This window comes from Pinus tabuliformis, chromosome 9 (assembly GCF_031772625.1).
Source record: "Pinus tabuliformis cultivar Carrire ecotype Pingquan chromosome 9, CPIR1, whole genome shotgun sequence".
NCBI lineage: Eukaryota > Viridiplantae > Streptophyta > Pinopsida > Pinales > Pinaceae > Pinus > Pinus tabuliformis.
In genome coordinates this window covers 205358266-205378918 of record NC_142307.1, presented here as the reverse complement: position 1 = coordinate 205378918, position 20653 = coordinate 205358266, and the positions used below count along the sequence as shown (strand labels likewise).

General features: G+C 40.7%; 1 pseudogene across 1 annotated transcript in view; it reads right to left on the bottom strand.

Moving 5' to 3' along the window:
- LOC149147857 (SAC3 family protein B-like) overlaps window positions 1-19875 on the bottom strand; it is a 46359-nt pseudogene extending 26484 nt beyond the window's left edge. The window contains exon 1 of the transcript XR_016263184.1: window positions 19806-19875. The product of XR_016263184.1 is annotated as an SAC3 family protein B-like (transcript). The remainder of the gene's footprint in view (window positions 1-19805) is intronic.
- Window positions 19876-20653: the final 778 nt, after the last annotated feature.

Here is a 20653-nt window from a genome sequence, read left to right as displayed (position 1 = left end):
AACCAGCATGCAAAAGTTTTTCAACTTCTGCCTTAATTGTAGCAGCCTTCTTTGGATGAACGGGTCGGAGGCACTGTCGTACTAGTTTGACATCATGATACATTTTGATTTCATGTTCAACTATACTAGAGTCAATTTCTGGCATCTCCTCGTATGACCATGCAAATATATCTCGAAATTCATGAAAAATAACACGGTAAATATCAAGTTCTGATGGAGAACAAGATTTGTCGACATGAATGTTTTCTACAATGTTAGGTTTGGTCAAAATATTGATAGAAATAGCCTCTTCAATTTTTGACAGGTTTCGCTCAGAATCTACTGTATCTATGAAAATAAAATTCCAAAGGAAATCGACAACTGAAGGCTGATTAAGTTTGTTTGAATAATCTTCTATGCGATCTGGAAGATGGGAACAATAATGATAATCCTCCCATGGTTCTCCTTCCATCATCATTGATTGGACGATTCCTTCATCAGTAGAAAATATACGTGAAAAAGGATTTGAAGAAGTACCAAATTCTAATGAACGTTATACCCATACAATTGACGAAAATGGATTTGGGTTCGTCGCGCAAGCTAGAAAGATTGATTGCTTTGCAAGTTCAATAGGGTTTAGCGGCATGATTTCATTACTAATATCAACTTTGAAACCATTGGTAATCCTCCTTAATTCAGATGAAGTGGAAGATATCATGTTTCAAGTCTCAACTTTTGCCACTTTCGCCAAATTAGATGGTGGTGGTAGTGAAAAAGTGCCCATTAGGGAAGAGTCTTTAAAGGAGCCTACACCAATGTTTTGAAGAGATAACGGGGGTCCGTGTACCAATGGAATGTTTCCAGTAACTTGTGAACTAGAGGCGAAGAATATGATTTGCTCGATAACTGTGATTCCACCTCTATGAGGAAATGAAATCATACGAAAGTATGTTGAAACCACAGCAGCCATGGCATAGACCCACGGTCTTCCTAGTAAAATGTTGTAGTTGAGGGGTCCGTCAACTACCTCAACTTCAACCGTTACCATTTTTCCTCCTAGTTCGATTTGTAGATTACTCAATATTCCACAAGGCATATATGTGTGACCATCAAAAGCTTTTAATGTTTTTGGTGAACGTGTGTTATAGACAATTTTGTGCCTTACAACAACAGGCATGAATTGTCAATAATCCAAGGGATCCAAAGTTCCCTAAACATGATGTTCCTACCCCTAGAGGAACAAGGTCAGCAAACCAACAGCTCTCAGATCAGTTCTCCACCTGAAAACACTCAAAAACAAGCAATCCTGAAATCAAAGCAGGTGCTCCACTAGGCTTCTGCGCTGAAACACAACTCCTCCATGGTGTACCTGCGTTGCAAAGCAGGTAGAACAAAGGCCACCTGCGTTGAGCGAGATTGGACAAGTGGCACACTGAGTCATTGCTCCAAAAATGACACTTGGATCAGGGATTTCACCTTGTGATGAGTCAGAGGCTCTGTTTCTCCAAGTGGAAGCAAAGTTCTCCAAGTGGACTCAAGAACTGAAGATCAACTGAAGAGAGAGAGGACACAAGGCAGCTACACATCAGTTGCAAGCTGACTCATCCTTTCTCAATTCATCTATATATTGAGCTCTCTCCTATGAGCTCAGGAGGCTGGAATTTTGTGCAAAGTAATGCTATGCTGTTGGTTTCACTATAGAGCTATTGGGTGATTGTTTGAGGGAGGTGAAGAGGAGAAATTCTTTCTGCTGGGAGGTGTTGCTGGATTGGGGCCTTCAATGGTTGTAACTCTCTCAGAACTTTACTTCTTCATTAATAAAAGCTATTGAGGTTCTTCTATATGCTCTTGGTTCAATGATATATTGTGATAATTGTATATTTGATTTACACTAATCCTTGAATCAGTTATTATTGCATGTTGCTTGTAGTTTCCTTCTTTGCTATTTTGCAGGATCTCATTGTAGCTGGGCCAGCAATAGAGCAAGGAGCTGGGAGCAAGCAGCCATAGAGAAGAGTTTGGATTCGACATTAAGCGCAAGGCAACGGTTAGTGCATTCTTTCATTCTCTTTTGCTTTCATAAAGAAGTAAACCTTCAGTAGTTTCCTTTACAGTTGTTGCTGAGGTACTATCACCCTTAGAGTGGGATAGGGTCATCCGAATCGGATACTTTTCCCTACAACAAACTGGCGACTCCGCTGGGGATCGTATCTGTTTGATTGTTTGTAGTATTTTGCTATTCATTTCCTGAACAAAAGAGTACCAAATCGAAAAGCTTTTGACTATATCAAAAGCGAAGTAGAGGGCAGCTACTCTAGCTCATTTTTGAGCATGTTCATGATTTGAAGAGCTGATCTACAAGGATCCTTGTAAGCTCTTAGTGATAGCTTTTCATCTTCCTAATCATCCCTTTGAGTGTGCTTGACTGATTGCTTCTGATTTGAGCAAAAACTGTGCATTTTTGAGAAAATTGTGACCCGGAAACTGTGAAAACGCAACTTTCGTTTTCCAAAGCAGGTAGTACACAGGCTACCTGCTTTGCAACGCAGGTCCCGAAGGGGCTACCTGCGCTGAAAGCCAGACTGGCTGAGCAGCACCTGCGTTGGCCCAATTTTGCCTAGTGCAGTTGGGGTTTCCTCCCTTTCTCTTGCCTGTTTTCACTATAGATTTGGCAGCCAGTTACCAGTCTTGTACCAGTTCTGAAACCAACCTTACTTTCCATCATTCAGCCTATGTTATATAACGAAATTGTACTTGTTCTTTGTATTTCTTACTTCATTTACAATTTCCCATAACGAAGAGTAAACTAGTCTTGCTTTGGCCTCTTAGATCTGAACCTGTGTTAGGCATTTTGCTGGTCTAAAGAGTTAGCTTGTTTGCTGTCCATAGCTGATTAGTCATTTTACTTTCGTCATTATGGTTTGAATTCATGTATTTCCGGTGATTAAACAAGTAAATCTTAAGGTGTCTTTTGATTTTGGACAAGCTTGTTTACTTTCGCTTTAAATCGAAATCAAAGTTATATAACAACTTTCTTTTTGTAACCAATCAACATTAAGAAAGGGAAAAGAAAATACATGCATTGTGCATTTTGCATTTGACTGTTTGCATGACGATTTAGGAAAATTTGCATTAGTGTGTGCTCTATGATCTGTGAGAAAAGATTTGCCTTTCTTCTCCCTCAGTAGTTAAGATTTTCAAAGTTGAAAGATTGAAAAGTTTGCTTCTCATCTTAGACTGCATTCAGGAATTTGTTACATACATCTCGTGGTGATCCTTAAAGGCAAACTGCTAAGCAAGATCAACATTAAAATAAATTCAATTTACATAACAACGCTTTGTAACATAACGCAAACACATAGAGGTCTAGGTAGAGACGTGTTCCGGCGTCGTTAAACATAGTGACTGTCGATCTCTACGAAGGTGGGTGATTCCTCCTGAGAGTCGGTGGCACTAATACGGACTTGTGCTCCCACGTACCGTCGCGTATATATTGGGAGACCCCTATAGGAACAAAGCCTTTATCCATAGGAAGCCGTGTCGACCGCCCTACTGATCGCGATGCAGTGAACACAGCATTCACGAAGATCGACCACCCGTACCGTAAAACGTATTCTGTGGTTTCGCGAAAAGTTTGGCACACCCTCTGCCTAGAACTCCAGAGAAGTTTCTTTTGGCCTTTTTCAAACTCTATAACTGAAAAAGTCCATCCGAGCATTTGTCACTTCGGGCTCGTTAAAACATCGAAGGATACTAGTGTCATCTTTAGCTTTTTCTCGACTCTTAAAACATGAAAAAGCAGAGTTGTGTCTAAAGCGTCGTTAATAAAATTTATTTTAAATCGGAACATAATCACCTGTTATTCCCACGTTGATCTTTCAGTTGAAAAGTATGGAGCCCACCAACCAAGGAAGTAACCTTGGCGGAAGTCCCAATCCCTTCTCCTCTTGGGGAGATGTTGGTGCGCCTCATATGGCCACATTGTCACTTCCAGGATTGACAATTGGCCTACCCGTATGGCTCTTTTCAACAAATGTAGTTCAGATCGTCACTAATCCTGAGCAGTCGAATCAACAGTCAGACCAGTCTAGAACTACCCACCAGCCTTCCACTTCTTACAATACTTCCTCTGATCCTTCATCTTCGCAAGGTAGAGCCGGCAAAAGTCAGCCTCCCATGGAGAAGAAGGAAAAGAAGAAGAGAGAAAAGAAGCAGAAGGGGCCTATGGCGAAGGCGACTGGGGGCAAGCAAAAGACATCTGACAAAAATCCACACACTGCATCGGCCGGGCCTAAATCGCCATGTGTCATTTGCAAAGGGACCCACTTCCATCGTGATTGTCCTTGTATTCCCCGGATACTAAGGGACTGGTCCCCAAGGTTGCACAATCCGGTAGCATCAACCTCTGGTAGTCATGTTGATTGCAGTCCGTCAACTAGCGAGAGTGAAGGACGAAAAGGGAGACCAAGATCACCCTGTATGTTGTGTGAAGGCGATCACGCCATCCACCGATGTCCATTCTTAGATGAGGCGAAGAGAGTTTTGGAAGATTGTCCGGTATCACCGTTACGACTTCCTCCTGGATACCAAAAACTCGTGCCTAATCCCTCGATAGTTGAAAATCCAGCTGACCCACTCAAGTGGTCAGCTGAAGTGTCAGTCATTGAGAATGAACCTGCTGAATCCAGACCAGACGAAAGTCTAAAGGTCGAAACGGCAGTTGACCCGGTTCTTCCTTCAGAGGTTTCATCCTCAAATGACACCGTCATTGAAGATTTATCTTCAAATGACACCCTCACTGAAGAGGATAAGGATGACACCGTCCATATTCTTTTCATCAACACAGACTCTGATGAGCATCAGGGCAATGCGCCCATTCCTTTATCGTAGGAAGGAACATCGTCAGGGTCGTATCCGGCCGTATATTCGGTCCCACCACCAAGCAACCTAGTTGTATCCTTTGATTGGAATCAACTAGGCAGACCCCGGTTACCAGCCAGTATCCCATTCAGAATCATCGTCCAAATGTACAGAATGGTGATGGCTGGAACTATCATTGATGAAGGGGCATCTGTGAGTATCCTTTCCTCTATTGCTTGGAAAGCACTGGGTTCCCCGGCGCTTTTACCTGAAATGAGAAATCTATCAAGTTTTGATAAAGGAACCAGTCACCCGTTAGGGATTCTCCCCAATGTTCCAGTTACATTGAAAGGGAAGACAGTTCATATGAACATCATGGTCGTCCAGGGACCCTTGGTTTATAACTTACTCCTTGGACGAGACTATATATATTGCATGGAGGCGATAGTGTCCTCACTCTTTAGAGTTATGTGTTTTCCGCACGAAGGAAGAATGGTCAAGCTCGTAGACCAACTTTCATTTCCAGGATCACGCATCGCAAATAGTCAAATACCATCCCTTAACGGTCTATTCACTCAAGGAATGCCTCCACCCCCGGTTCTACTTCTCGATGAATGCGAGTGATTCGGAAAGAAAGAACTGGGACCCAGGGGGCATGCACCCTGGCCTGCCTTGGGCAGAGGAAACCTTGGGTATAAAGTTAATTTCCGCAGAAGAATGGACTAGTCCGTACCCCGTCCGAAGAAAGGAAGAGAGGGTTGTTCTAGAATAAAGTTCTTTTGTCAAAGTTATGTGAGCAGAAGAATCACTCCCTTTGTCTAAAAAAGTAGGCTCTCCTAAGGGAGGAGATCCATTTGTGGCGGCAAGTAGCCACCATCTTTGAATGTCAAGCCTCACCCATTAAAACATATGTTTTGAAGGATAAGTAGGGGCAGTCTCCGAAGAAAGAGATGAAATTGCTGCAACAAGTAGTCACCATCCTTAGCAACCTAATGATAGACACCGCCGAAAAGAGAGTTTAGTTTGCGGCAGCAAACAAAACCATTTTTCGGATAATAAGTAAGAGGGCCTCCCTCCGTAACACCAATGTTTTATCTGTTGCGATCTTGCAAAATCAAAAAGTGAACTGATGGGAAGACAAGTACCGTCGGCACCGAAAAATAACGAGAAGACAAGTATCGTTAAAAATATAGCAAGACGACAATTAGAAAAACAGAGGTGGGACAGAGGAGGGGCAGCCTTGAAATTATTCTTTATACCTGGGGGCATGCGAACCTTTTGGAGTGCAAGCACTGGACGACTATTTATTTTTTTAAATTTTTAGGTCCTCCCTTTAAACCTGTAGGTCTAACCCGTTAAACTCGTAGGATTAGCCGTTTCCAGCTTGCATATAAAAAGGGATGTGGGGCAAAAGTTAAAACTTGCCAATTTGGAGTAGCTAGTGAGGTATAGCTCCTTAAATAAGAATACCTCACCTGAGGCATTCCTTGTATTAAGACTGGTATAATTGAGCAAGGTTTGAACTCATTCAAGCTCGTTAAAAAATGAACTGCCCCTTAAAGTTTAGGGGGCATATGCCTCGTCTGCATTATTATGCTGGGGGCATCATCGAGCAGTTTTAGCAATGTTCATGCTCGTTAAAAAATAAACGCAAGAATCCGAGCAGTTTTAATACATAGTTCATGCTCGTTAAAAAATAAACATGAATTGTGAGCAATCTTTCCCTACAGTTCAAGCTCACCCAGAAAAAATGAACCGGTAAAGAACCTTGAGAAATGTAACCTTTGACAGCCATATTAAAAACCCTTGGTCGTGTTTATAAGCCATCACCTCCATCCGTTCATTTGGCCAATCGTTCATCTCCATATGTTTGTTTACCCATTTTGAGGAACAGCTGCGAAGAGTGATTTCACTTAGCCATCCTTGTGACACTGTCGTGATTGGAAAATTCCAACCTGTACCTGGAATCTGCTGCTATCCCTGTTTATCACTCGTTCCTCAAAAGACGAGTCTTCTTTGAGCTCTTTTCACTGACTCGTAAAATATGAAAAGTTTGCCGAGTTTTGGCCTTCCAGCTCGTTAAAAGGACCGGAAGAGCTATCCCTCCTCTAGATTTTAATCTTTTTGGACCTGAGGGATTATTGCACAAAAAGATCGAGCGCTTGTTTTGTTCGGCTCGTTAAAGCAATCGAAAACTCATCCCTTCTGTATTGTTTTATACTTTTTCGGACTTAAGGGATTAAATGACGAAAAAGGAATTTTGGAGTTGACTTTATGTACCTTTTCAGACTCTCTAAAAATGAAAAGGACCGAGTTTTCCTTGTCGTTAGACTCGTTAAAATGATTAAATAGCGACAAACTTGTCTTTAGACGAGAACGAGTTTCCCTATCGCTAGGCTCGTTAAAACATAGTGATGGGCTTGCCCGAAGGGCAGGTTATAGAACAAGCATATGTTATCCTCCTCAAGCTTGACAAAAATAAAGAGGTACTGGTCAGCAATGACTGGGGAAAAATTGGGAGAACCTCACAGCTTTAATGGTAGCAAGTCGCTCTTGAACATGACACTTTGTCCTCCGTATCACATCGGGTTGGGTTGTTTCATTCACCGGTCTCATAACCATGGTCCTCGCCACACCATCCACATTTTGGGGTAATGCTACCAATCCATCACATCAGTGTCGTTATATGTTCAAGAGATGTTGTTCTGCAAAGAGTCAACCGTGTCCCATCCACTGCCATACATTGTCCTTCATCCATTTCATGACCGCCGCCCTGAATCATACATCACAGGTTGTTTTCACCTCATCACAATCACTAGCTCTGTTCCGTGTCACTGATGTGGGATTCATTAAGGCCCTCCTTTGACGGATCACTCCTTGTCGACATCAACTCATTATCCAAGGAGTTGATCTAGGAACACCCCCTTCAGTACTTTGAAGCTTGCATGCCTCAATGGCAAGTTTCTCACTTCCGGCGACAGGTATACATCAATGACCTTCGACCAGAAGATTTTGCATGGTGGTCGACGCCAAGTCCTTTATTCCCACCATGTGAATTGTACTGCCGTACCTTGAGGGTCATCATCCTTATCGGTGATTCCTCTCGCGCTTGTTAACGGTTTACATCATTGACCGGTAATCAAGCGATGTCTTTCCATGTTCGACTTCAAGAAATTCTCACATGGATCGACTTGTACATCGAGTGAAGATCGGAAGAGATTGAAGACCCCAGATCTAGTTTCATCCATCCGGGCTGCGATATATATTCAGGACATAAAGACATTTGATATGTACATCACTACAGCAGATGATCATCCTTCTCAAAGGATGATAATTTCAGCAGAGAATTATCGGTCTACAATCAAACGATCGTCTGTTCTATGTACCAAAATGTATTTATAAAGCTGAGCATGGGAATGCCCGCCTCAGCTAGATCATGAAAATGTATGAAAAATAATGTATTGTATTGTATCTTATTACAGGACACTTCTCAGCAGATTGAATGAACTTCGGATCCTCTCAATAAAGCATTTCACCCGATAAACGACCTCATACTTTAGGGGGCATCTGTTATAGATAATTTTGTGCCTTACAGCAACAGGCATGAATTGTCAATAATCCAAGGGATCCAAAGTTCCCTAAACATGATGTTCCTACCCCTAGAGGAACAAGGTCAGCAAACCAACAGCTCTCAGATCAGTTCTCCACCTGAAAACACTCAAAAACAAGCAATCCTGAAATCAAAGCAGGTGCTCCACTAGGCTTCTGCGCTGAAACACAACTCCTCCATGGTGTACCTGAGTTGCAAAGCAGGTAGAACAAAGGCCACCTGCGTTGAGCGAGATTGGACAAGTGGCACACTGAGTCATTGCTCCAAAAATGACACTTGGATCAGGGATTTCGCCTTGTGATGAGTCAGAGGCTCTGTTTCTCCAAGTGGAAGCAAAGTTCTCCAAGTGGACTCAAGAACTGAAGATCAACTGAAGAGAGAGAGGACACAAGGCAGCTACACATCAGTTGCAAGCTGACTCATCCTTTCTCAATTCATCTATATATTGAGCTCTCTCCTATGAGCTCAGGAGGCTGGAATTTTGTGCAAAGTAATGCTATGCTGTTGGTTTCACTATAGAGCTATTGGGTGATTGTTTGAGGGAGGTGAAGAGGAGAAATTCTTTCTGCTGGGAGGTGTTGCTGGATTGGGGCTTCAATGGTTGTAACTCTCTCAGAACTTTACTTCTTCATTAATAAAAGCTATTGAGGTTCTTCTATATGCTCTTGTTTCAATGATATATTGTGATAATTGTATATTTGATTTACACTAATCCTTGAATCAGTTATGATTGCATGTTGCTTGTAGTTTCCTTCTTTGCTATTTTGCAGGATCTCATTGTAGCTGGGCCAGCAATAGAGCAAGGAGCTGGGAGCAAGCAGCCATAGAGAAGAGTTTGGATTCGACATTAAGCGCAAGGCAACGGTTAGTGCATTCTTTCATTCTCTTTTGCTTTCATAAAGAAGTAAACCTTCAGTAGTTTCCTTTACAGTTGTTGCTGAGGTACTATCACCCTTAGAGTGGGATAGGGTCATCCGAATAGGATACTTTTCCCTACAACAACGTGACAAAGGCGGTGAGCCAAGTGTTTTCCAAGAACTCATAGAAATTATACAAGTAGATGCCCCCTCATCAATAATGGTTCGATGAACAAGTTTATTCAAGGCATTTACTTGAATCAAAAATGCTAATTTTGATGGTAAATGTGGCGTATAACCCGCATGATTGAAACCCACGAGATTGGAATCAATTGGGTTGATTCCACCAATTGCTGACAACAAAACCTACTTTTGGGAGGGACAGTTCTGAAGTACCTCGAGTGTAGACATAGCAAAAGGTGACTGAGCCAAATCTTCTACTATATTATATTTTTTTGCACTTCGAGCTCGAGGGTTAAATGTCAATTTGTGTACAACTCTCTTATGCAGTTTTATTGTTAACTCTGGTGTAATAGGTGGTGGAATAGGATCATTCGAAGTTGTAGTCAAAGGGTTAGGTCGATCAGCCTGGTTATTCGATGACGACGGTTGATTTTCATAATCTTTATTTCGTCTTGACACCAAAACATCATATTTCTGCTTAGAGGCGGATAGCATAAGCACTTGGGAAGTGGAAGCTTGGTCTGTAGCAACCATATTTGTCTCCGGTTTTGGAAAAGGATCAGTCAATATCACAGATGTATTAGAAGTCTCCAAAAGTTTTGAGACTTCGGAGCAGTGCAAACAATATCGCGTAAAATGCTCATCGCTACAAATCAAACATGGATAACGAGGTTTGCTAGCCAAAGAAGAGGAATCAGGTGATTTTTCTTGAGGGGAGTTATTTTGTTTCTTCTTGTTTTTCCCCTTTTTCTTACCTCCTGGTTGCTTTTCATTCTTGCCCTTGTCAGATGACACGGCATTGATTTCAGAAGTAAGAGTGTTATTAGGTGCATTTGTAGTTTGATTGGTAATGGTAAGTGTTTGACCAGATGGTCTACCTGCTATTTGTGTGCTCGAAGAACCAATCACACCATCGCCAGCATGAGAGCCCTTACTCGATGGTGGAGGAGGAACAGTGAAAGTTGGTCGGGGTGCATTCGGAATCTTGTCATAGAGCATGCCAGACTGTGTATAAATCAAGTCCAAATATTGGGCACGAACAATTATTTGCTCTTTTGTGACAACTCCACCTTTCGCCACATCCTCAATGATAGATGGTAGAAAGGATTTTATAAACCACTCAGCCAGAAGCTGATCAGGAATGAAAGTTTTAACCATTTGACGATGACAACGCCACTCATGAATATGATCAGAGATATGAGTAGCAGTGGTTTGTTTAAAGTTGGTTAATAGTTCAGTTCCAGTCTCATATCGTATGGGTAACTGGAAGTGGGTTAAAAACGTGGTAGCTAAAGCAGTGAAGTTATCGAAAGAAGCTCGTGGTAACTCAATGTACCACTTTGCAGCTAGACCAGTAAGTCTTCTATGGAAAAGACGAAGTCTAACAGAATCATCATTCAAGGATTTTGATGAACACCATAAATGAAAATTCATGACATGGTTGGACGGGTCTTCTTCAGGATTTCCATTGAATTTCGAAATATCGGAAGGTAACTTATGTGGAATCATTGGCCACTAAGGTGCGTAAATAATTGGGTCATTAGTGAGCCGATTTAGATCTGGTAACTCAAGTGTCGCAACGAAAGGCAACTGCCTATTGAGGTTAGGTTGAGTATATCTAAGGTAAGATGGAATTGCCTGGGCAATGGGCCTTTGCATACCAGCATAAGGCATTTGTTGTTAGTAACCTTGATATGAGTAAGTTTGTTGAGCAAATCCATTGTAAGGTTGTTGTTGTCCAAACCCAGCATAGGCTTGTTGACCAAGGCCTAGATAAACTTGCTGCTAACCAAATCCAGCATGAGCTTGTTGGCCAAGTCCATGTCAAGATTGGTATTGCTGGAATTGTTGTTGTTGATATTGGGGCTGCCAAGGTTGTTGAATCAACTGTTGTTTTTGGTACAATGGTTGTTGATTTAACAGTTGTTGTTTCCCACCAATGTAAGGTTGACCAGGTTGTGAATACACTAAACCAGTGTAACTCTGAGTCATTCCAGTAAATGGTAAACTAGCCTGAAGTTGTTGGACTCCAGACACAAGTGGTTGTTGTAAAACTGCCTGAGAAGGTTGGATCTGTATACTTGAAACTTGGGGGTCTGAGGTTGAAGGGCCAACTTGCACAGGTTGTGATACAACAATCTGGGCTTGTGACTACGGCACAGTTGTAACAACAAGTGTTGTAGGTATGGATGAGACAGATTGCATAGGTTGTGATGGATACACAAGCCTAGGTTGAACGGGCATGGTTGGCTGCCACTGACAGACAGTCATTCCAAGTTGACCTAAAGACGACGGCATACCGACATATGGTTTCCCCCCAGAATATGGAGGATAAGGAGAATATGCATATTGTTCTCCATATGGGGGTAGTCCAGTGTTAAACAGATACATAGGGCAATAGCCAGATGAACCAACTTTATGTGAACTTGATGGGTCCAGCTATTTGGTACTCATAAATGAGGAACCAGATAGAATTTCAATTAAGGACATTGGTGAAGACCAAGGACTAGAAGCAACACCTGAGTGGGTTCCCGATAAAGATTGGTAAGCCGATGGGATGGATGGAACACCATACAAGTGTGACTCATGTGTGGTAGTAAACATCGAAGAGGTTGCGACATAATATTATGTCGTAGCCATAACAGATGGTACGGTCTAGGATGTTGACTCTGCCATAGTCAAATTTCCAAATAAGTTTCAAAACGAATCAACAGGTGTCTGAAATAATCAAGATCAAAAGGAGCAGTGAAATGAGGAGTATGAGGATAGAGATAAAGCATAGTTCCAAAATGGAATGGAGTTCTGGGTGATTCTACCTCAAGTTCCTCTTCTATTGAAATCAAATTAGGTGGAAGAATTTCACCGTCTGGTCCGTGATAGATTTCCGGTTGTTGCTGAGGTAAAGAGGAGGTCTCAACAGTTACACATGTCTGAAGATTTACCGGTCGATATTCTTCTGGTAAAGTAACAACTTCTGATTGTTCCACCTCAAGATCCAAATGTTCTAGTAAAAGAACAAGTTTAGGTTAGGCTTCATGAACAACTTCTGGTTCAGAAGTAACTTCTGATTGAACATTGATGGGTTCAGGATCCAGTTCTGGTTGAACAGATTTAGGTTCAGAAGTAATTTCTCATTGAACAACTTTGGATTAAGAATCAACTTGTTGTTGAACAACTTGGGTTACCATTTCACTAAATTCAATTCTAGTTTCCTCAGGTAATTGTGGAGATTCCACTTCAGTAATAGATATACCAGTAATCGTAGGAGTAACTAGGGTCACAGTACTTACCGGTATAGGTGTTTCTCGTAATTCAGATGAAGAACCAGATGCTTGTGAAGTACTGGATCTAGTCAAACGAGACCGTTTTGACCGAATAGGTGTAGCTTTGGGCGGTAAAGGTCGTTTACTCGCTACTCTCCGCGAACGACGAGGTAAGGGTTGATTTTCCTCCACGATTTCTAATTGATTTTATTGCAAAAAAGAAACAAACAAAGAGGGGTAAGCTAGGAAAAAGGTTTACCAAGCAACTGTGAACTGCAAAATGCCTCCTAGAAAACCAAGAAGTACAGGCAGGAAATCTCCTCGAATGTTGTGTTCAGTGTATCACAGTCTACAAGGGGGCCGACTCGGTTACCTAAGGATGGATAGCAACCTAGTTTTGTCCTCCCATATATACTCGAAAGTACGTGGAGGCCCAATCTGTATTAGCAATGTCTAATGCAAAACCACATAGTGAGAGCATTCCCATATACTTTATGTACTGTAACACCGCCCTATATACCCGAAGGTATGTGGACGAGCTGTAATATACTCACATACGTGGAATGAGATATCACACTTGGGATGTATTGCAGACAAGTTAGCGATAGTTACTATGTTTTACGACGCTGGAACACGTCTCTAGCCTAGAACCTCTAAATGTTATTCATTAGGTGACAATGCTCTATTAGGTAAATTGAGGTTAATTTTAAGTTGATCTTGATTAAGAATTTGCCTTTCAAGGTTCACCATGTGATGTATTTTAAATTCCTAGAATGCAACTAATATGATAAGCATTCTTTCCATTCAATTTAACAATGAAAATCTTAGCTAATAGGGATAAAGCAGTGATATTTCTTTCAATTAAGAGCAAAGAGCACAATCTAATGCAATTTCCCTAAACTATTCCTATGAGCAAACACAAACTTTTTCAATGCACGATGCAAGTTTTTCATTTCAATTCCCTTAATGTTATGATGAACAAAAAAGGAAACTAATGCACATACAATCAATCAATCTTCTTACAAGAACGAAGACTTTACGACAGTTCTCTTTCGAAGGAAAAGAATACTTTTACGACAATTTCTTTCAAACAAAGATTAATCGACTATAATCTAACTTTGACGATCAATCGATAATGACAAAGAAATCATTTAAGAAACATTAATCAATCAAGTCAAAGTAAAGCTAGCAAAGGAGATACAATATTGATTTCAGATACATGACACTCATTGATCACTCAGTAAGCAATCAAACAGAAGAAATTTAGTAAAAACCATATCCAAAGGTGGAAAACTGACCCAAAGAGAATCAGCGCATCCCTGAATGGGAGACAGTGCGCTTCAGAGCACTGTCCCTAAGCCAAGGGTGCTCTGCAGCGCACTGTGTCCCTCACAAGCCTGCGCTAATGATAGTAAGCCATTTAAAGAGGCAACTAAACACAATTTTTGACCAAAATTCACTTTAACAAGGTTGAAATACAATCAATGAAAGGAAGTAAGGTCTGCTAGAGTGTCCTAGGATGTGAATAAGGTACTTGGAATGATGATCGTTCCCCAGTATGGTCGCCAATATGTTATGAAGAATTTGGTATATACGTAGAGAATACAAATTCCCTAGATAAGTAGGCATATCTAGAACAACAGTTTAAAGCACTTTAACCTTTTTCTACAAACAATAGATAAGACAAAGAGAATGAGAGGACCTACATGTACTTACGCTTTCCTCTTGCCTCCTTGTATCGGTCTTGTCGCTCCTTCTTGTACTTAACACGCTTGAGAAGTAACTGTAAACATCAACAGAAGACAAAGAACCAATCAAAGAAAAAGATCTATTGATTATAAGTAAATGGAATCAGATACATTCACACATATAAGCATCACATATCAAGATAAGCATATGGAAAAAGGTGTAAATACTTTATTGAATAGATGGAAGAATTACAACCATGAAGCCTGATTCGAAGTCACTCCTCCAGCTTTGGTTCCATCCACATCACATCATAAGCATGACATTCCGGCAGCATAATGACACTTAAAATAGTCTCAATTCTCAAAATAACATAATCTCCTTACAATTCATCAAAGTCTAGCCCTTGATCACTTAGATGAGTGCTCAATTTATAGGAAGATGGAGGAGTTTTTGTCATCAATGAGGGTATTGAATGGCCTTCCATACTTAGAATTAGTTCCATGGAGGAAGGGATGAGAGGATAGGAGGTATATTAATTCATTCCTTATCCATTTTTGATCTCATAGGAGATGATAAGTGTGGGAATCTTCTAAAAGGCCCTAGAAGATAAGAATATTCCCCAAACCCTATGTGAATTTCTCTCAAACTCTCCCAATGCAGGTTAAAGAGGGCCTAAGTGCTCTGCAGAGCACCCTGGCATGGACTTAATTGCTCTGCAGTGCACCCTTGCATGGGCCTACCTATGTTGGTCCCTCTAGAGGTCATTTCAGGATGCCTTCAGGCCATGAAACTATCTGGGAAGGAGGCATTCAAAAGGTTGACTTGTTTAGGGCATATAGCAACTGAAATTAGGGCTTAATGAGCCCTAAAACACTGATCTGGATGATGGCAGTGATGTGCCCAAATGGATCTGTAACACTTGGATGTGCTCCTTTGAGTCCTACAAACCTTCTATTTATATGTTCTTTTGAGTGCATCGAACAACCCTTGAAATGGCACTTCTAATCACAAGGTCGACTTGTAATTTTGGTAGCGAACCCACCCTTAACACATATAAATTCATATCTTGCTTTGTATACCTTTGTTTTTAGTGTTCTTTGTAACCCCTAGATCCTTTTAGGGTTCTCTACAATCTCTAAAAGTCAAACCAACAAAATTAAACAAGGTTTTGGCCCAACTCCTTTGGGTACAAAACCTACACCTTGGGTTCTAAGCCTAGAAACCACTTTTGTGGTGCCCATTTCTCCAAAACTTGAACCCTAGGGCTTGGAGTACTTCCCAAGCTACCAACCTCAACATTCTTTAAAAGGAAAACATAAAGAGATTGGAACTCCTAGATATTTGAAAGATTTCCACCCAATCTGAACTAAAAAATTCAAAGTGGATGCAATCTCCTACAACATTGCCTTAACAATTCCAACCATAAAGATGGCCCTTCCTATTCACTAATCCCCCCGAACACTATAGATAAACAATTAGGATCCCTTTGAATCTTCTTGCCATGATTTTTGAAGCGCCACCCAAAATAATAATATCATTTGTAAATTGGGAGTGATTGAAATCTTTTACATTTCTAGCAATGGAGAGGCCCTACAGTAATCCACTTACTCTGGATTTTTCTAGATTTATGCTTAATCTATATGTCACTAATATGTACAATAGAGGAGAGAGTCGGCAATGTTGGTATAGACCTCTAGAAGCTTTAAATAAGGGGGTTGGCCTACCATTTATCAAGGAAGTGATCTAAGGGGATCCAATATAAACATTTATCCAAAGAATAAATTCTTTACAAAAACTGAGTTTCTCCATAATAAGAAAGAGGAAAGAATGACTTACCCAATCAAAAGCATTTGTCATGTCCAGTTTAATTACAAATTATGGTTTACCCTTTCTTCGCTAGAGTGGATTGCCTCCTGTCCTAGAATAATATTATCCAAAATGTGTCTATGCTAAAGAAAGTCGCCCTCATTTTTAGACATCAACCTAGGCATCAATTTCTTTAACTAGCCTGCAATTATTTTTGTTAATATCTTATAGGAGGCATTGCATATTGAGATGGGGCGAAATCTATTGAAGTTTGTAGCATTAGACTCTGGGAATTAGGGCTAAAAATATTGAATTAATTCCCCCTCCAACCTTACCCTTGGTCTTGGTCCAACTGAGCATTTTAATCAAATATTTTTTAATCAATAGCAAAAAGGATCAACAGAAGATGATGGGAGCCCCAAGAGTTACCTCAATCGGTCAAATCAAGTGCCTCGCCAATGGGAGGTCACAGGGTTGAATCCCAAAAGCTCTTGGGGTTAGGTCAGTAAATAGGCCGAGGGGTGTTGATGCCCTTTGGGTGGCGTCCACTCAGTGTTTAAAACCCTAGACGTAGCGGCTACCCACTGACCCGGGTATCCGTGAACCAGTAAGTGAAAAAAAACAGAAGATGATGGGGAATTCGTCGAGCCTTGGAGCCTTATCAAGGTCCATAGACCAAATTGCTTCAATCACCTCCTCTTTTGCAACTTCTTGCATGAGGTATTGATTTTCTTCTTTTGAAATCTCTAGAAGAAATGAGGACAGAAATTCTTCAATCTTACTAAGATTTAGATATCCAATTGTTGAATACAAAGACTAGAAGCATCCCTCGGCTTCAACTTTTATTTTTGGAAATGTTGTGATTATTTTCTTACCGTATGGAGTGATCTCCGTCACCCTATTTCATATTTCCCTTGCTTTTGTCTACTTGTGGAAGAAAGATGTGTTTTGATCACCTTCCTTTAGCTATATACTTCTAGACTTTGAGCCTCCAAAAAGCTTCCTCATCTAGTTTTTCCTATTAGATTTTCTTATTTAAATGCTTCTCCCTCTCTAGATGCCAGTCTTCCACTTCACTATTTTCCATGCCAGATATACGTTATTTTAGTTCATTAACCAAGTCATTCTTTCTTTTGCATGGCATAACATACACAAACATACACTTCTTTTGCTCAAGATCAAAGCACTTCTTTAACGAACTATATCTTCGACCCTCGCACTGAAGTGCACCATGCATGTGATATTATATCCTTAACGCCCTCCTCTTTCAACCAACCAAGGTTAAACTAGAAAGGGATAGGTCCCAGATCCTCCATTACCAATGAGATTGGTCAATGGTCCAAACTTTTGAGAATCCCGGTCAAGACGAGCTGCTATATGACCAAAATCACTTATGTTCAACCATGTAAAATTCCCTTTCCTTGTCTTGGTGTTTATCATATCCCATTCTGCTTTGAGGTCTCTGAACAGGTCTCACACTATGTTTCTACCCCTTTTTTCCTAATGCAACTAAAGTAGTATTGAAGTCACCTCTGATGATGGAACTCTAATTCCATTGATCATTCTTTAACATATTAAGCTTATCACAAAATTTTAACTTTTCTGCATATTTAGGAGCATAATCATTCACTCGGTCGTTTCTTTGGTATCATTCCTTTCAAAAATAATAGCAATCCAATTTTATTCCAAAAAAGCCCAGACCTTTGGAGAAAAAGAATCGAAGGCTTCTCCACCTTAATTAAATCCTTGACAAAGAGGCCTTTAAAGGGTCCTCCCAAACCCCCTATGTTCCATGAGAGAAATTTCATCATTTCATAGGAGGCAAGTAATGTTTGGGACCCCCTTTCATTGTCTCTATTGTGCCTTTATTTTTGAAGAACAATAACAAATCAAAGATTTGCAGTTTATTTCCCAATTTTTTTATTGTGCTCAACTTATTTTTCCCTATTCTCCTTTTTAGAATGTCTCCCCCTTTTTCTTAGCAGTGCTTTCAGTCTCTTGACTACTCACTTCATCAAGTCCTCTAATTGTCAAATCCGTATTTATAGTCACTATTTTCATGGGTCCTGCTCCTTTCAAAGGGGACTCTAGTTGTGCCAATTGACAAATGATAGGACCATCATTTTCTACGGATGATTTTATGGTCAATGAGAAGGCAACTTCTCCTAGAGTGACCTCCTTCAAGGGTCCAAGGATTTCCCCTTCCTCAACAAGGACATCTTATTTATTTTCCTTCTCGAAGTCTCTCATTGCTCTGCTTGGGTACCTACAAGGGTCTCACTTCTATTTGCTTGGGCATTCTTGGAGTCACGGGTGAAATATCCATATTCATGGCAAACCCAACACTTGAAGAAGATGCTCATAATCCAAAGTTTGACAATGTTTCCATCCTCTCATCATGATAAAAATCTCTACAGGAATCCCCTTCTCCAAATCTAGCTTGAAACAATTTTGTGGACATGCAAATTGGCTTCCCTTTGTATTTTCTCTATCTATGTATTTGCCTACTCCATTGTCGATGGCTGTGAGACAATCATCGTTCCAACAAGAGAGAGGGAGCTAAGGAAGCTTTACCCACAATGGAACTATGTTTGGGATGTCTTCCACCATGCCTAAATCAGGACCTCTTGTTCAAATACATCTTATTCCCAAAGACGGGTAATTTATGAAAATAACATTTTTGTCTTCCTTGAGCTCAAAGAGAAGGGCAGTGCATAGAAGCCATTTCCAACTACGTAGACTCACACGTTTCGTTTCATTTCATTGTTCCAATTTTTATTAGCCCAAGCCTCCATGGATTTTGGTGAAGGCCACATCCTAGTGAATTTTCTAACTCAGGTTCTCCCAAGTTTCCTTTCATCTTATTTTTCCAGTTTTTCTAGCCCAAGCCTCCATAGATTTTGATGAAGCCTCCATAAGTTCATTTTTACTATAAATCACTTAAATATCACTTTTATATAAATTTATTGTTTGCAAGACTCGAATTAAAATTATTATTATTTTTTTAAAACAATAAACTTTCAAGAAAGCTTTGGCCATACTTAAATGTTATGAGAAAGAACCCTTTTGAAATCCTCATATCATAATATAGTTTTTGAACTTTTACAAGTTCATTTTTTTAAACTCACTTATGGTTTGAATAAAAAGACAACAGATGCAATATGATGCTAAAAAATAAATTTTATAATATGAAGATTGATTGGTACGAAGAACATCATGTGAACCAAAAATGAATGTGTTAAAAAATAAATTTTAAAATGCTCAAGTTAAAAACCATATGCATTTATATATTTTACTATTCAAGTAATTCATACAAATAAATAAAATAAAATAAAATTATATATTAAATATAGTATTTATTTCTATTTAAATATACAAAAAAAACTCATTATTTTAATATATACAAAACAATTTAATTTTAAAAATAATAAAAATAGTAAAAACATGAATTTATATAATTGTACAAATATTTTAAAGAATAATATTTTGTTCATCATATTGGAGAGCTGAGAGAGCCCGCGCCTCCCTCCCACGCCTGCCCCTGCTGCTGCTGCGTACCCTCTGCGCGCCTGCGCCTAGCAGCGCTGCTGCTGGGCTGCCTCCTCTGTCTGACTGCTCCCTCTGCCATCCTGGGGCCTCCTGCCCGCTTCTCTTGGGGGCCTGCGGCCCTTCCCTCCCTCTGCCTTTCGCAGGAGCGCCTCTGGCGCTGCTGATACCCTCTGCAATGGATCCACCAAACAAAGAGCAAGATGACCTGGAGAAGACTTTTGCCTCATTAATCCAAGAGAATACCACTGAGAAAATACGCCCCTCTGCCTCAAAGTTCATCAAGAAGCTGGATGAAATCCCGGAAGTCTCGCTCCCTCCTGCCCTTCCGAGGAAAGCAGCAGTTGCCCTAGCTGATCGTGGTTTGGTTGGCCAGTTCACGGGACTATGGCCATCCCCCCGAACAGTTCAGCGATGGGTAGAAAGGAACTGGAACTCAATGGTCCAAGGGAAGATAGCAATAAGATTCTGTGGGAGGGGATTCTTTACCTTCCTTTTCGAAACGGTGGAAGATCGTAATCTCATCTTCAGGAACGGCCCCTACTTCATGGACACCAGAGGCCTTTATCTAAACAGATGGACTCCTGACTTTGATCCAGAGATGGATGTTCCGAGTGTTGTTCCGGTCTGGGTCCGTCTTCCCCATCTGCCCCTCCACTGCTGGGGAGATGAATCTGTGAAAGCCATAGGGAATGCTGTAGGGAAATATATCGACAGATCGGAACCAAAGGAGAATATGCACGCATGTGCAAGGATATGTGTAGAAGTGGACCTGGGGAAAGGATTGCCGGAAGCGATCAAACTTAAGGTGGACCAGTGGACGCATATACAGCAAGTGGACTATGAACAGCTGCCGTTCA